The sequence below is a fragment of the Echeneis naucrates genome, chromosome 11, assembly GCF_900963305.1.
Source record: "Echeneis naucrates chromosome 11, fEcheNa1.1, whole genome shotgun sequence".
Lineage (NCBI taxonomy): Eukaryota > Metazoa > Chordata > Actinopteri > Carangiformes > Echeneidae > Echeneis > Echeneis naucrates.
In genome coordinates, this window is record NC_042521.1 from 12,394,652 (window position 1) to 12,411,353 (window position 16,702).

The 16,702-nt window shown below is 42.4% G+C and overlaps 1 protein-coding gene across 1 annotated transcript in view; it reads left to right on the forward strand.

Moving 5' to 3' along the window:
* The first annotated feature begins 1,820 nt into the window (after positions 1-1,820).
* col8a2 (collagen, type VIII, alpha 2) overlaps positions 1,821-16,702 on the forward strand; it is a 38,336-nt gene continuing 23,454 nt past the window's right edge. The window contains exon 1 of the mRNA XM_029513513.1: positions 1,821-2,010. The gene's annotated coding sequence lies outside the window, so the exon portion shown is untranslated. The remainder of the gene's footprint in view (positions 2,011-16,702) is intronic.

Consider the following 16,702-nt stretch of genomic DNA (forward strand, 5'->3'; position numbering starts at 1 on the left):
TTGGTAAATTACACTGTCTGCGGACATTTATTAGTCTTCATGAGCTAAACATGAATGAAAGGAGTGTAGCATGACTGCCAGCACTTGATAACAAGCTGGAATTTATGCAGTGATTGAAGTAATGAATCAGTGGATGTTACTGAAAAGACAGACCTTTTAATAAATTACTCCCAGCTGGCACAATGTGATGATGAGCAAAGCCACAAAAACTTGCACAAATGTTGGACACTGTGTCTCTTTTCCTCTCGCTGTAGCGTTTCAAGATCCACTTGGAATCACTCTATCTGTCTGATCTCTGAATTAGCCAATGGCTAAGTCCCAGGGGGTCTTTCAGGAAAAGGCTAGGCCGGCTCTCTTATAGCTTGTCCAATCAAAAGTCCAAAACAGCTCGCTCTTCAAGGTCTACTACCATTGCAAAAGGCCAGCTAACACTACCAATGAAATAGTGAATGCTATGGCTCTGTTGGATTCTGCTCTGTTGGAAGTTACCTTAATGATAAGAAATAACTGTAGTTCATCCAGCTTGTTAGCCAGCATCTAAAACATGATTTCCAATTACCCATGCTGATGAGTATTTATGCATTTCCTGGCAAACGCCTAGCACACTTTTATGGAAGGCATATTTGATTCTTGTAGCACTGAATAGCAGGACTGTGGCAGTGTAATGTGAGCCGATGTCATTTACTGCAGTGCTTGGGTGATTAACCCCAAAAGAGTGCTATCATTTAATGATTATACATAAACTGCAGCAGGTTTTAGTCTACGCCTCAATGCCCCTTTATGCCCCTTTTAAATGTTGTTAATTGGCCAGTGGAAGTAAAAGGCAGGTGAGGACAGGGATATTTTTTATAGGACAGGATTAAAAATTCATGTATTTCATGTCAGCATGTACAGGTTGAATTTTATTTGATGATTTGATTTGTGAACTTGCCTGGAAAGCAGAAGGATAAGTCCCAAGTCATTTCTTGGAAGGTGAGTTTGGGAATGAGAGGCGAGTGGAGGGAGGCAGAACAAGAATGAGCGACGCCTCCCAATCCCCTTCTTCTCGCCTCTTTTTGCTCCCTTCCCTCCTCTTCATCCACCCCACCCCTCCCTGTGCGACTGCTACCCCACCCCTTCCTGCTCACTCCCCTCAATGCAGCCAGCCACAGACACTTGCTTTTTGTATGAAGGGGGTTAACCCAATGAACAATCCTCTCTGTCTTTCCCAAAATAAGCCATTGGGAGAGGGATCGGTGAGTAAGCCAGGGAGATTGGAGAAGCGAGGTGCACAGCCCCTGGTTATAAGTCCTGGGAGTGGTAGTGTAGCCCGCTTGGACCCACATATACACTGCCTTGCTGCCTGCCTGACTGCCTGACTGACTTGACTGACTGACTGAGTCTCACTCCACTGTTGCTCACTCTCTCTTCCTTTCTGTCCTGCTCCCTCGCTCCTTCCCTCCTACTTTCCACCCTGAAGAGTGAGAGCACACAGATTGGGAAGGTGCTCCTCAGACCTGCATCTGGACAGCGTGAGGACGGCACAGAGAGGATTTTTCCCTCTTCTCTCATCTCCCTCACTTTCACCATCTCTGCCAGATAGCACATGGATGATTTTTTTATTTATTTATTTTTTTTGTTTTTTATTTTTTTGCTTTTTGCAGAAAAATAAAAGTTAAATAGACAATTTGATCCACCTGCAGTTGAAAATATCAAGTTTTAACTTTATTTTTGCTTGTTTTTTGTTTTTTTGTTTTTGTTGTTGTTGTTTTTTTTTTTTTTTTTTTTTTTTTTTATATGTTCATCCCCCTGCACTGGACCTGTTCAGCGTGCCAGCTCTTTGCCCAGGAGGACACATCTCCACTTTTTTTGCCTGCATGATCACTGAATATCTGATGCCGTTGCATCCCATGGGAGACATGCGTGGCTGAAGCAAGAAGGGAGGTTGAAGAGAGACGCACCTGACGCTCACACCCACCACTTCCCATACCCGGCTCATCCACCTGCCCTTTACGCTCTGAGGAAAGAAAGGTAAGCTCTACTTGCCCTCATGTTCCCTCTGGCTGTGTTCCTCATGTCCTCAACTCTCGTCTTTTCACTTTTATCACATGTGGCTGTAGTGAGCGTGGCCAAAGGAAACAGAAGGAGAAAGCAGGAAAGGAGGAAAAATATAAAAATAAAAAACAGACGGCGCAATATCTCAGTCATGGGACCTGCATAATTCTCCTCAGTCCTAAGCTAGTGCACAGAGTAACAAGTTGCAGATTTAAAGAAACTGGTACAGTTTGTTCACCAAGTTCCAGCCAAGACTATACTGACACTCATTGTAATATTTAAGTTGTAGCTATGCAGCCTCTGTTGATCTACTGATGCTGTCAGTGCATCCATACCGCAGACATCTGGGACTTTATCTGATGACGTTGAAGTGGCTGTGGTCTGTAATTGGAGTGTGTATCGGAGTGGCGCAGTGTAGTAGTTAAAAAATTGCAATGTGTTTGGCTCTATAACAGACATACTGATTATCCCCATAAGAGGAGTGTCCTCCATGTGGATAGATCTTGTGTCTGTATCTGTGAATGTAATTGCTCCCCATGAGTGATTGCAGTCACATGTTGTGTTGGCATGGACTGCTACTTGCTGCGTAGTTTCCGATAGATTTGATGAACACATACTATATTGTGAGAATGTACAAAAGTGGAGGACAATTGCAGATTACCACGAGCCACTCTTTTTCTCCTCTCTCCACTCCTCTCATCCCCCTGTTGCTTCACTCTGTCCATCCACTGTGACGTCTCTGGCATACAACACTGCATTCCATTGTAACGACATCCCTCCATCGCAGACAGAAAGAGGAGAGATAGCTGCAACTGTGAGTCCTCAGGTACCCCGTATGACAAAGAACTCGAGAGCAAGACCAATAGGAAAAGATGAGCAGAAATAGAAAGGAGAAGGGAACAACAGGAACACATTGGTGAATCCAAGAAAAATGACCCAGCTGCAATGCTTTGCTTGGATGATAAACTTTTCAATCACACGTGTTTCAGTGCACAAATAATAGGGTTTCGTAGAGATTTCTGAGAGAGGTAGAGAGAAACAGCAAGGGAGAGACAAGTATAGCTTGATAGTAAGGGGGGGGGGGGACTCTGGAAAAGATAGTGGGCTACGATTCTGAAATCCAAAAACATTTGGCAGCCACCCTCTATTTCACTAGCTTACGGCAAGAAAAGTCAACTGGATATGTACCTGTGTGTGTGTGTGTGTGTGTGTGTGTTGGTGCACATGGAGCCACACATGCTGGCTCCTAGGTGACTGAACCTATTTGAGTATAAAAGTGCATTATGCAATCTTCAGGGGGAATGGATACACACTAAAGCATGAACTTTCCCCCCCTGGCAGTGATGTACGACAGGAGTTCTGTGGTCTCCAGAGCTGCTGGTTTGCAGCAGCGTCTGCTTTTCTGGTCAGAAGTAGTGTTTGCTCACAAGGTTCAGGCCGACTCATATAGAGTCAGAGTTAGAGAGTGGTTTCCAGTCAGCTTCCCTCCCTCTCCTAGTTTCAGGTACCTGAAGGTGAAAAGATTTATGCTCCTCGCTGCTTCAGCCAGCATCACCCTCCTTTTTTATGGCACGTATTTCTGTCTTTGGCACAAGGGTGGGTTGTGGCAACATTTTACTGTGACCGCAGCAACCCCCACCACCGCTGACTCTGTGTTCTCCAGTGGGTGGCAAATGGTCAACAGTTGGTTGCCTGGTGGTTACAAACAGCTCAAGTGTGTATGTGTGGATGTGGTGCACTGTTTACCACAACTATCAGTCTCCGACCAGCTCCCCATTCCATTCTTGTGATCCTCACTGCGAAAGCATGACCAACTGTACACAAACACCAGTCACGGTGGATGAACAGTGGCACAAACATGCCAACTTTATTGCCATGTACAATGCAAACATTCACATGGATTTAACACTGATGTAGACAAACGCACATCTTAAGCAGATGAACACGCTCACACTGTTCACTGCCAAACCACCTGCCAGTGCAGAGCTTTTCACGCCCCAATACGGAGATTTTATAGACCAGAACGTGTTGAAGCTGAGACTTTTAAGACTCCAAACCTGACATCAGCCCTTCCATTTCAGAAAATCTCACAGGATATTTCCTTTTCTGATGTCAGGGTCAAAGGACAAGGTCTTCTCTTTAGATCTGTTAGCTTTTTAGTGGAGACTTTCATCTTCATTGGAGAGCCAAAAAAGAGGTACAACTGAAAGGGAAGAGCGCATTGGTGGCTTCAGTTTAAGCTATGATGAATGACTCCCTTCTCAGTCGGGAGCCTTAATGTGGTTCGAACTCTCACTTTGACTTCATCAGAGTGACAGAGGCAGAGTGGGTCCATACTCCACCCCCATCACTGTGCCTTTGGCTTGTAGGAGAATTTACCCGTTCTATCCACAAGGCGGCAGAATACTAGACAGGTTACACAGATAGAAACTGTAGTTGTATTTGTGAATGCTGTCTCTTTGTAGCAGCTACAAAATCTGACAAATATAACACTTCAAGAAAGTCCATCTTAACACTCGTAATATTCACTCATCTCTCATTTTTCTGTTACCAGCACAATACATTTCTCAGCTTCTCTTGTCTGTAGTTGTCTTTAAAGATGGTCAGTCATTTTTTCTTTCGTGTACCACACCATACTCTCCAAAAAGCTTTTAGTTTACAGTTGAATTTTCTTTTTTAAAACGTTTTAGCAGGAAATGAAGGAGAATGGCACTCATTCTCAAGGAAGGGTGAACGCCTACAAACCACTTACTCCGCTATTTCCCACACACACACTCACACTTTTCTTTTGTTTTATAAATATACAACGTCAAGAGGGAAGAGAGCGAAAAAAGAGCACTCCTTTAAGGATCTCTCCAACCAAGAATGTGCTTTTTCGTGCGCTCTTTTTGGCTGGAAGGCTATATCTCTAATTACACATCTACACATGCATACACACACACTGGTATTTTGTATAGGCACAAACTCTTCAGCAAGTATTAGAAGGCCTGCTAACTGATGCTGCTGATATGATAGAATGAGGAATTGACCGTGAAGGGCGGTGGAAACAGAATACAGGCCCTGGTCTTAATCATTGTCTGGACCATAACATTCAAGATTAATAGGCCGGATTTGTTTTTCAGCTAAAAGCGGGGAGAAGAAAAAGAGAGAGACAGGAAAAAACTCAAACATTTTTGCGTGCACTTGCATGAGGTTTTGCATGTTTTTATCCTTTACTTCCTCTTGCCTCTTGTGTTTATTGTTTTAACTGTATCTGGCTGTTTCCACATTACCAGTAGCTGTCTTGGCCTGGACATGGAGCTGATATCTGAAGTCAGTCAGCTATATGGCAGATTTTGAAAATGCATGGCCCCCCAGAGTAGATGGAGAAGTATGTTATTAATCAGTCTCTTGTATTGAAGGACGTTCTTTTGGCTCCCTGCAGGTTATGATCTGTGAAGAAGCGGACAAGCAGAGGTGGAGGGAAGCAAAAAACAGTTGACAGAGAATTTTCTGTGATTCACATTGTGTTTTATTTGTATTAAAATTTGGCAACTTAATTTATTTAGTCCTCTTTCTCCCTCTCCCTGTCATTCCCTGATTAATTTGTCTGTCTCCCTTTATCTGTGTTTATCTGTCTCCCATTTGCACTTTCAATCTCATAACTGTGTCTGGACCAAAGGGAGTTTTTCCACTGGGCTGGCAGCAACTGGGGGACAGAGAAAGAGAGACAGGGAGTCCAAGCATTGGGGAGACTTGGCAGACACCCCTTGTTATTTTTCCTCCACCTCCCATTGATGCTGTCAGCAGTGTCTCAGTCTTGAAAGAGCCTGCAGGCTCAGAGGGTCTTGACAACATGCCCTCTTCAGCTATCAGAGGGGACTTATCACAGGCACGCGTACGAGACGGAAGCAGAAGGAAGTGAGGACTTAGATCATTGCATTGCCACTTTTTCCCCTCTTAACATTCCCCATCCTTAAAGACTTCATTCCAGTTGTTCCTGCTTCTTCCCTTCTCTCTGTCCTTTTCCATCATTTTTAATGGTTTAGTCTACAAATCCTCTTGAATCAGACCCCGCTCTTCGCTGGGCTCAAACTAAAACGCCTGCGGTAAAGCAACCTTTTTCTCCAATGCCAGACATTGCTTTTAGTCAGCGAGGCCTGAACAAGGCAGAATAACTAAGCCACGGACAATACACGTATTAAGCAATGCTTCCTGGAGTCAAATCTATATTTTTCCAATGGTGTGTTGGAGTTTTTCGGGATGGCAGCTTGTGTTTTCAGAAGGGATCTAACAGGAACAAACAGGAATGAAAGCCTGCATGCTCATCTAGCAACAGTGCTTCTGCTAGTTAATGGGATGTGACATCTTGCACTCTGCCTCTGACGCTCAGCTTTCCCTCGCTTTATGTCTGTGGACGCAAGGAAGCAAGTGTTACCCCGTATCTCTTGAAGATGTTTGCAACCTCCACACTTCATAGTGTCAATATTAGAAGAAGAAGAGGGGGATCCACAATACTGAGCAATGCCAGATGACGATTGCTTGGTGCTTAAATATTCAGGTAGCTGGTGCTAATGAGCACGCATGTGGGTTGATGTATTTGCTTTTGGGTTTTGACTCTGCTACTTCTCTTTCGTTGCCCCTCAGTTCACCGTCTGGCATAAATTTTGTTTGGGGCTTCCAAAAGCAGGTAGTTGGGCCAACTCTTAACAAGGGTCAACTCCTGAGTATAAAACTTGCATTATCCCTCTTTTCATCTTGTTGCAGACGTACTTCCCAAGCCAAGTGTTTATTTTTATTATTTCACTTCAGATGCAGGATGGATATATCTCTCTCTGATGGGTCAATATTGAGTAAGGAGTTGGAAACAACTCCTCTGAGACCATTCAAAAAGCTCCAGACTTTGTTATTGTTCAGTCTGAGCTTGATTTAGATGTGTGTGTAGGTGTTTGTGAGAAGAGAAAAGAGGCCGGGGCTATTGTGGTGTTATAGTCCCCTCGGAGCAGCGTAATAAAAAGCATTTCATTTTGCGCAGCCAGATTTTCTGGAGAAGGAAATGGATGCTTACTAAGTGACATGTGTGTTGTATACGCCCAGACAGGATTTTTTTCCCCTAATCCTCAGCAGGAGACAGCAGCTTCGTTTATACCCTGCATCAACAAATTTTGTTGTATGAAATACCTCGAAGTTACACTTTTTCAACTATTGAAGGAGTAGTTTAGCATTTTGACAAATATTCTTATTCACAGTACAGAAGATCCAGCCTAGATTTATCTGCTAATAAGCGAAGACAACCAGCTGCTCCTGATCGTTCCCCATTTAGCTGACAGACATGAGAGAGAGTGCAGAAGTGCATTTAGCAAAATTTTGATTTATCTGAGGTGTTGTTCTAAAATTCTTACATTTGTCAACATCTGGCATTTTTGTAACTGTATAATAATAATGGTCAGTATCGAATAATTTAAAACAAGTATCATTTTTGACAGTGATGGTTTTAAACATTTACAGAACATTTAAAGCAACAGTTAAATACTTTTTTGGCAACTTTGGGGGCAGTAGAACAAGGTGTAATAGGTTTGCAAATGTACACAACTAGTAAATGTGGAACCTTCATTCTTCAGTGTTTCAGGCCACCTGAGGAATAGATGTCCAAACGGCTATGTTTTGGTCTCCTCAACATCTGAGAGAATGTGTGAGAGATGTGAAATGGCAACACTGAAGACTGCCAGTGCATTGCTGATGTCCTTACACACATTAATCACCCAGATGTCTTTCACCAGCAGGTGACTGCAGGTGCCCACCATATGGCCACAGACATCTGTCGGCTTTCTTCCCTCCAGCCTTTAGCAAACTGTCAAGGGTTGCCAGGTTCTGCAAAGATAAACACCTGAAGTTTAGTTTGGCGCTGTTGTTCCTCAAGAAGATGGATTTAAAAATACTTATCCCCTGCAGTGGACCACCGAGAGCTTTTGGATGTTTCTTTTCCAAATGTAGTTATGTCACACACTATTATGCATCTAAAAAGCAAAAGTTTTGCGTCCAGGGGGTCGTACAGTCTTTGTATACACTGATATATATTTCCCTCAGCTTAGATCTCATGTGAAGACAGCGAATCAAAACAATTCATGAGATAAAACACACAAATTTTGCCCAAGTGACTGCAGTTTCACATGAATGTTCAATGAAGGGTGCTGGTTCACTCAGACTACGTTTAAATGGCTTCGGCTAAGAGACTTAATCCATTCTGTACAGACTTTGAGCTCATTGGGCAACATGTGTTTCATAATGCATTGCTGAGAGGCATTAGGCGGCATATAACACAACTATTTAGTCAAGGCTTTTTTTCTAATCATTTCCTGTAATTAGCAGCAAAGTAGTGAAATGATGAAATGAAGAAACGACTTTGTGTTCATTCCAGCTTGTTTTAGCTGAGCACTGTGTGAGCCTACCAGAGTGTATTGTGCCGGTGTGTGCACGTGTGTGTGTGTGTGTGTGTGTCTATATATGGGGTAACTGCAGTTGTCTTGTTTCTATTATCTTTGCAACATATGTAATGCTTCCAGAGTTCTGACAGGAGAGTGTAGTAGATCTTCTGGCAGCATTCCTGTGTGCTTATGGAAGCTGCTGAAGAAGAATTATTTTGTTTCATTCTCACAAGACAGGAAGGTTTATTGTTCTGCTTCCAGAAACAATTTAAGAGGGATACAATGAGAATATAGTTTCATGGCAAACTTTTGATATACTGTACAGTGAGGACTAAGATAAACAAACACAAGTCTAATTACCACTTGATCTTGTTTGTCTGTCACCGGGCTCTTAAAGGCAAGGCAAGTTTATTTATAGAGCACAATTCGTACCCAGGATAATTCAAAATGCTTTACAGATACAAAAAAATTACAAGAAGGCAGATAGAATCATTACATAAATCATAGAAAAGTAATAATAATTCAATAATAATTAATTTCAATAATAATAAAAAAAGAATAGAACAGAACAAAATACTTTCAGTTGTCAGAAAATAGGTCACATAAACTATGCAGGCATGTATGTAAAGCTTTTCCTTGTAAAACCTATAATTTAAGTTTGTGGTGCCTCCTTTACATATATATAGCTATGATGTTAAGTGTATTTATGTACACCACCAGTCAGAAGTCTGGACACACTTTGCTATGAATGGGAAAGCGTGTCCAAACTTTTGACTGGTAGTGTTTATTAAATACATATTCCATTCATTAATCTCACTTTTTCCATATATAAAAATGAGATGGATTCGGAAACTCTTGTTGGCTGTAAGAATGCTGCTGTGGTTGCATAAAGCAACACAGAAGTGAACTTTTGTTAAAACCATGGAAGGTCAAACATTCACATGAGCTCAGTTAAAATCAGGATGATAGATAGCACAGATAGCAGAGTAAAGGAACCCTCTAACTGACATTAACCATGCTGGTCTGCAGTTGTTGGGACAGTGAATGGTGCAGAAGTACAAGCACTTGAAGATGTTCATTGGCCAACCAACATAATATTTAATTAGAGCAGGATTTGAATGAATTACCCCTCTCTTTCATGTGGTTTGCAGATGGCTACAAAATCTCTCTTCCCTGCTCTTTCCCCTGTGGGCCGCCAGCAAAAAGTCCTGTTGCGTTGCCTCATTGCTAATTTGAACCAGAGAAGTGGTCATTTCCTAACAGTGGGCCATGATCTGCTCTGCAAGCCGAACCAACAACCAGCCCAATGGAGCCGGGGTTGAAGTGCTCCCAAAGCTGGGCAGAAACCATCCAAACCATGTCTTCCTGATATGTGTTGCAAGTGTGATAGGGCTATTAGAAACATTAGGCAGGGTTAGGAAAGGGTGATGGCGACGGTTTCCTTCGGACAAGAAGGAAAGGTTTAAGTGAGCCACGTCAAAACAGCAATATTGGAAAGTTGAAGGGCCAGTGACTGTGGGAAAGAGGCAAGCAGACGTAAAAGCACACGAAAAAGATTTGAGGGTAAAAGAATTAGAAAAGAGAAAATAATTTTGGTCTGAGAAGCAGCAAGGAGTTTTGTAACAACCATGTGGCGTCTTTGATCTGGCCGAGGATTTGAACCGGTGTCAACAGAAACATGCAGCAGCCGTCTGTTTGCTCCCAGACACAGATCATTCCACCATGAATTACTCCGCTTCAGTTCGCCACAACCTCTTTACTACTCTAATGTTTGTTTACCCTGTCAGGAGCACCCAGCCCATTCCTCAAGTTGAGCAACAAGCTTGGTAATACCTCAGTACTCCTGCAATCAGCTAAACTTTCTGTGCCATTAATCTGTTAGGGTAAGCAGAAATCTGGATAGTTTTGAAGATTTAAAAGAAACATTTGAGTCAAACAGTGCTGCCTTTATTTTCTGTACCTCATTTAGCAACAGTCATTCCTCATTTAGCCCCGTAATATGACCATGAATCCATTTATCCTACTCCAGTCACTGTCTTCCATCATGGGTACGAGGCATATTCTGTAACCCTTGTAGTCTGGAAGGAAGAGGGAAGGATAACAAGGAGGAAGACGAGGACACAGACATGTCCGCCAAATCGTTATAGTGAGAGGATGTGTCCTGAATGCTCCCTGCCATATGACAGCCTGCTGATTCAAACCTCATGTTTGGAGCAGAGAGACAGTGAAGAGATAGTTGAGTGAGAAGCTCACTCATAGTGAAAGACTTTTGTTGGAAAGAATTTTTTGTTTTATTTTTTATTTTATTATTATTTTTTTTAAGCTGCACTCATCAATATTTTAACACGAACAATGGGGTGCAGCGAATGTGAAAGAAGTCGCTCACAGCGAGAGAGTTTTCACCCCACTCTACATGAGCTCCACGGACCCTCTTAGCATCTTTCAGATCATTGTTTAGGATTTACAGAAATTTTGGCTTTATACGGTGCTCTCTGAAGCCTGAAAAAAGGGCCAATTTTATATTGGCTGCAGCTTACTTAGTACGCAAGAGACCAAGAGATGTCATCAAGTTAGACCAATATAAGGGGATAAAAGTCTAGATGTCAGGCCTCCACTGAATTCATTTTTCTTTTAATTTGCCTCTTGTAAGTCCCCACATGCTACTTAAGTTGCAAAACACAGGCAGATCTCTCCTAATATTTTAACCTTGAGAATTTTACAATGCGATGCATGTAGAGGGAAAATTGTTCTCTCAAAGTTCAATCCATTTGATTTGGGTTGGAAAAAAAAACTAAACAAAACAAAACAAAAAAAAGCGATCTTGTGTTGGTATTTTACTGTAAAAGCAGAAAGACATGCCAACCTGCAGGAATTCCATTTCAAGTCTCAAGTTTCAAACTTTTCTTTGGTCCTAGGATGTTCATCGTTGGTAAACAGTTAAAATATCAAATACATGAGGAGAACCATGATATTGAATGCATAGTCCCTCTCTTGGAGTAAATCAGCCAGGACATGTCGTCCTCACAGATGCTGAGGAAGGCCCGTGGCAGTGTAGTCAGAAAACGCACTGCAATTCTCTTTCACATGACAACAATGCCAAATCCAGACCTCTTCAACACTTCTCCGACACCCCTCCGAGTCAGCACATTACACAGTCTGTCCCCTGGTGAGCTGCATACAATGAGTCTGATCCGAAAACCAGGTTCGCTAACATATCTGTCTTATAGCACATTTCTCTTGATTTTTTATTTTTTTTTTGCCAGCCATAAGGCAGGAAGTGATGAGTAGTGACGAGTAGTTCACTTATCTTGAAGCCAATGGGGCACAATATTGATGTGGGGTAATAGCTCCGGATGAACCGTCATGCAGGTGGCACATACATGCGATGCAGTGGTTGCCAAAAAAATACTTGATCAGTGATGCATATCAAACAAATGGGAGAACATGGTGGTGTGCTCTCTGTGGAATCTACATCGATAAATTTGCTAAATCTAGTCCACGTGACACTCCTCCTGCCTTCTGACCTTCCCATCCTGCTCCTCTCAATATGATTATTCAGAAAGAAGAGGAAAAAGAAAAGCATTGGTTGTAATGCGGCCAGGGCCCGAAATTGTCCAAATATTTCTCAGGCATGCCAGACACAACAGCATATTCACAGTTGATGTGTGTCTATGGATTCAATTCTGTCTGATTGTGCCTTCTGTTGTGTCCCTTAGCTATTTTGGCATTTTGCTGAAACGCTGCCTACATGTCCTGTCTGTCTTGTGTCAAGAAAAGTCATGACATTGCTGCATAAGCATAAACCCATGTTCTGTTGCAGAGACTCCAACTTTGTGTCTCCTCAGTCCATTACATATCCTGAGCTCTGAGGGGGAAGGAGTCGTGTCATGCCTCATCTGTCACCTCAGCTGCACTTTGTCTGATGTCTTCTCATCATCACTTCCCTCGCTACTCTCTTCTGTTGGTCCACCGTTGACTCCACAGAGGGCGTGTGGAATGTGTCTGTAACCATTTTCAGCGCATTTTTCTGCAACACGAGGGAAGCTCAGACAGTAACACAAAGTATCTGGTGGGTGGGAGCATATGCACGGATTCAGACAACACGGTCAGGCAGACAAAGTAATGGATGGTGACGTTTGTTAGCTGAGAAAATCATCTGATCTACTTGTATAGAAATTAAGACTGGCCAAGACAGAACAAAAACATCTTTGTTCTGTTGACATATGATGCTTTGGGAAACACAGTTTCAATCCAGATGGTAGGGGTTGTCTCCACTATCAGTCTAGACTCTAGACATTTATTTACACATCTGTGCTTGCGCGATAAGCAAATTGTAGCCATTATCTTATGAGTGTGAGAGGGCCATTGCGTTTTTCCCCACAGTATGGATAAAGAAGCAGAGGCACAAGAGGGGGAAAAACACACACAAGCAAAAAATGAGTGTGACCACTGTGGGAGATGTGGTGAACATCAAGAAGTGGGGGCGGAGGAAAGAAATTTGGCATCGCTGATGGAAACGGGGTCTGGAGTCGGCACACACTTGCGCATAAACACATGCATGCGCACACTCAGAGGACGGACACCAGCACCCATCTTTCAAACAGCATTTTAAGGGCCATTTAAGTCATTCCAACAAAAACCTCAGCCGTTATAATATGTTGTCCAGGGGAGACAGAGAGAGAGAGAAAGTTATAGCATGGGCAGGCTAGAGCTAAGGGGTAGTAGAAAGAAAAAGGAAAAGTAAGTCAGACAATGTTTGTTTTCAAGTCTGCACTTTGAATCTTTTTCATGTCTCTGCTTTTCCCAGTTAGAGGGGGACAACTTTTCCAACCTAGGAATATTATTTAGTAAAAGCAAAAAGATGCAAAGAGCTTATATTCCTGTCTTTCTGATCAGTAATTATTTCAGTTCTTCTGGTAAAGTATGGAAGTTATATTTCCCACCACTCTTCTGTTGCTGGCAGTGGCCAAGTGTTGACCCCATGCTGGCAGCATGTTCTGAAACCAGGGTGTTTGATTCCGCGTCGCATTCTGCCGCCTTTCACTGGCAGCTAATATCGACCCTGATGTGTCAGTCATTTTACTCGCTCCCCAATAAGACCCCAGACCACTTACAGGCACCAACCTCCTCCAAAAACGTGGCACACCGGACCAGCATGTGGGGGGGGGGAGTACTTTATCTGTCTGCTTCACAACCTTAAATCTCCATCCAAGGCCAACAACCTCATACGCAGCATAGCATTCCTTCGATTGTTATTTCGGCATTATGTCTATTTGCACTGTTCTCAGTTGAAGGGCTGCGAGAAGCCGTCTAAACACAACTCTCTCATACCAAGCAATCCTGGCCAGTGTTAGCTTAGCCAGCTGGGTACAAATATGGAACAGGGTGATGGAGATGTCAGATAACCGCTTCTCCTTGACTTCACAGACTGTGGTCTTAGTGACTGGTCCAATCAGTCTCTGAAGGATGCAAATCCTCATACATCCTCATCCAATTAGATTATTTTAAAAAATACTTTGTCACATACCGGTAGAAATGCCATCTCATCTAGTTCATTTTGGCGTCACATGAATTTCCATTTTTGAGGGTTTTTTTTTTTTTTTTTTCCACCACTCTAATACATGATGACTGGGATCATTTTATTGGTGGTGCTTGTAGCAATAAAGTTACATTAGAAACAGTAACAGAGCCAGACCTGGTCACAAATCTGCTGATTTTAGCCCTGTCAAAATCTTGAGACATGCAACTTGAATCCAGTAATGTTGAATCATAACTTTTAGCCAAGAGTTGAATAATATTTTTGCCAAGGCCAAAGATTTTTACAATATGCAGCCTCTAACAATAAACATTTTGATCCATCAAACGGAATCATGTTGCATGATTGGACATTTATTGTGCAGAAAAACAAACAATGACTTGCAAGAACCTGAAATGCAAAGTTTAAGACTTTGACTTGACCTGGAACTGGACTTGAATTCAAAGCTAAGACTTTAGGCACATTTGTGACTTTGAAATTGATTTTGTCCCAGAAACTTGTTAATCCAGAGAGCTCAACATCACAATTTTTCTTGGAAGAAAGTAGATCCAGTGAAAAATGTTCATCACAACATCTGTTGGCTGTCCTGAGTATTGAGGACCATCTTAGTGAACAAAAACAGAAACCACTCTTGGAACTTGTGCACCAATATGACTGACTTACAATTAAGGAGGTACCTTAACCATTTGACATTGAGGATTCTTGTTGTCCACCTGGACTTTTTGCTTGTTTTAACCGTGGACGGGCCAGAACTTGTCCTGTGAGTAAGTGCTTTTGCCCATTTTTCCTGAACACTTTAGCCTTCAATATCCGGCAGTTTACAGTATGTCGAAAGAATGTATTAATGGTTAACAACGAAGGAACAAATTCGCCGACTTCCAGCAACAGCGTGATTGGAATTACTGTAATGACCCTATATTGGCTGTGAAGAGCAACTTCTCAGCTTTCAGAAACCGCTGGCATCCGATAGAGCAAACATTTGTGAATTTACGGTAATTCAAAGTGCGGTGGCCGCTGGTGACGCTCGATTTAGTTCATTTTTCTTCGGTTTGCCTTAAACTTACATGTCTGTGATGCATATGTCCACACACACATACACACCTACAGGCACATATGCGCTCCTTCGAGCACACTGACGTTAAATCCTCAGCACAGTTTTACATACCAATCAAAAGCCATTACCCCTGATTTACAGAACACACATTAGCTTGTTCTCTTTTAAACCACAGATCTCAGCCTCGACATGCTCTGCATTACACCTCCAACACTTGAAAAGCTTTCTTAAACGTCTGGTTGAGTTGATGTCTCTTGTCCCCATCTAGTTTTGCTTTGCATAGGAAAAAAAAAAAACATAGACACACACACACACAAAGAGTGTTGGGGTTTTCACTCCTACATCTCCAGACCTGAGTAAACATGCTCACTTCCAAAACATACAGAGACGTGCTAAAGAGCCGCGTCAGATGGGGTCCTGGGATATGCTTTCTCAGCAGTGGATGAATGATTTGAAAGGAAAGAGGTTTTGTGGGCTATTTACATGCGCTGGACTTTGAGTAATTTCAAGGTCATTTGCAGGTTGCAGGCAGCCATTCCTCTGGCGTAGACCATTATGTCTCTTTTTGATGGCCTTCATTCACACATTCACTATTCAGTTTGATCCCACATTTCTTGAGGGAAATTTAGGAAAAGATGTTTGCACCTACATGGACAGGAAAAGGGGAGACCCACAGAAGGAACCAGGGGAGACGAAAGCCAAAAAAACCATCCATACAATTGGTTTTCTTTGTCTACCACATGCCTTTGGAGCACTTTCAGATTTGGTTGATAATTCGTTTGCCTGCCTCCCTCTTTGGTGTTGCCTACTGGCGACGATATTGCTCCACTGGAAAACAATGGCAGTAGTTCTCCATCTGGTTACAGTTTGCATCCCATGCCAGTTTGAATGTGAGTGATGCAGGGACCTCCAAGGTGCTTAAAACAACAACAGTTCACTGTAGAAAAGACAAGCTGCATATTTTAATCTATTCCAACATTAAACACACAATCACAAGCACAGAATTATGTTCACACACAGAGTCAAGTGTATAACTATTAAATATATAAGGCAAAAAGCAGATTACATTCAGGGGAATGGCAGAATGGGACTGAAAAAACTTAAATCTATGGCATGTACTGTAGTGGGCCCATGGTAAGTGCTGTGGTGGAATGTCCTGGGGTGTTTTAATAGAGTTTGTCTCTCTACACCTGTGGAACTAATAGCATGCCACTGAAGTCAGATGTCCTCTGAAAATATTTGGTGGAATGAGAGAGGGGGTGAGGGGGGTGTGGATCAGTGGCGGTTCATACCTAAAGACAGGCGTGTAGTTTGGCTTAGGCCTAGGATTTCCATTAAATGGCAGGTTTGAGGAACAAGATAATTGTTCTAACATAGTCTGCACTGAACGCAACCCCACATCTCCCCCTCTGTCGCTGTTTCTCACTGGAGCACTCTGATCCATGCGCTGCAGAGACTCTCAGAAACAAAACAAACAAACAAAAACCCACAGTGTTCATGTGCAGTGTTCGCGTTTGTTTTGTTTTTTTTCAAAATCGATGATTGCTTCATAGACTCACTCTCACTTATATATGTGTTTCCAGACTCTCCACTCCATTTTCACTAGTCATAGTCAACATTTACACATTTTAAATGAAATGTTTGTGGGTATACCAAACAAAAGTTTTACTACCA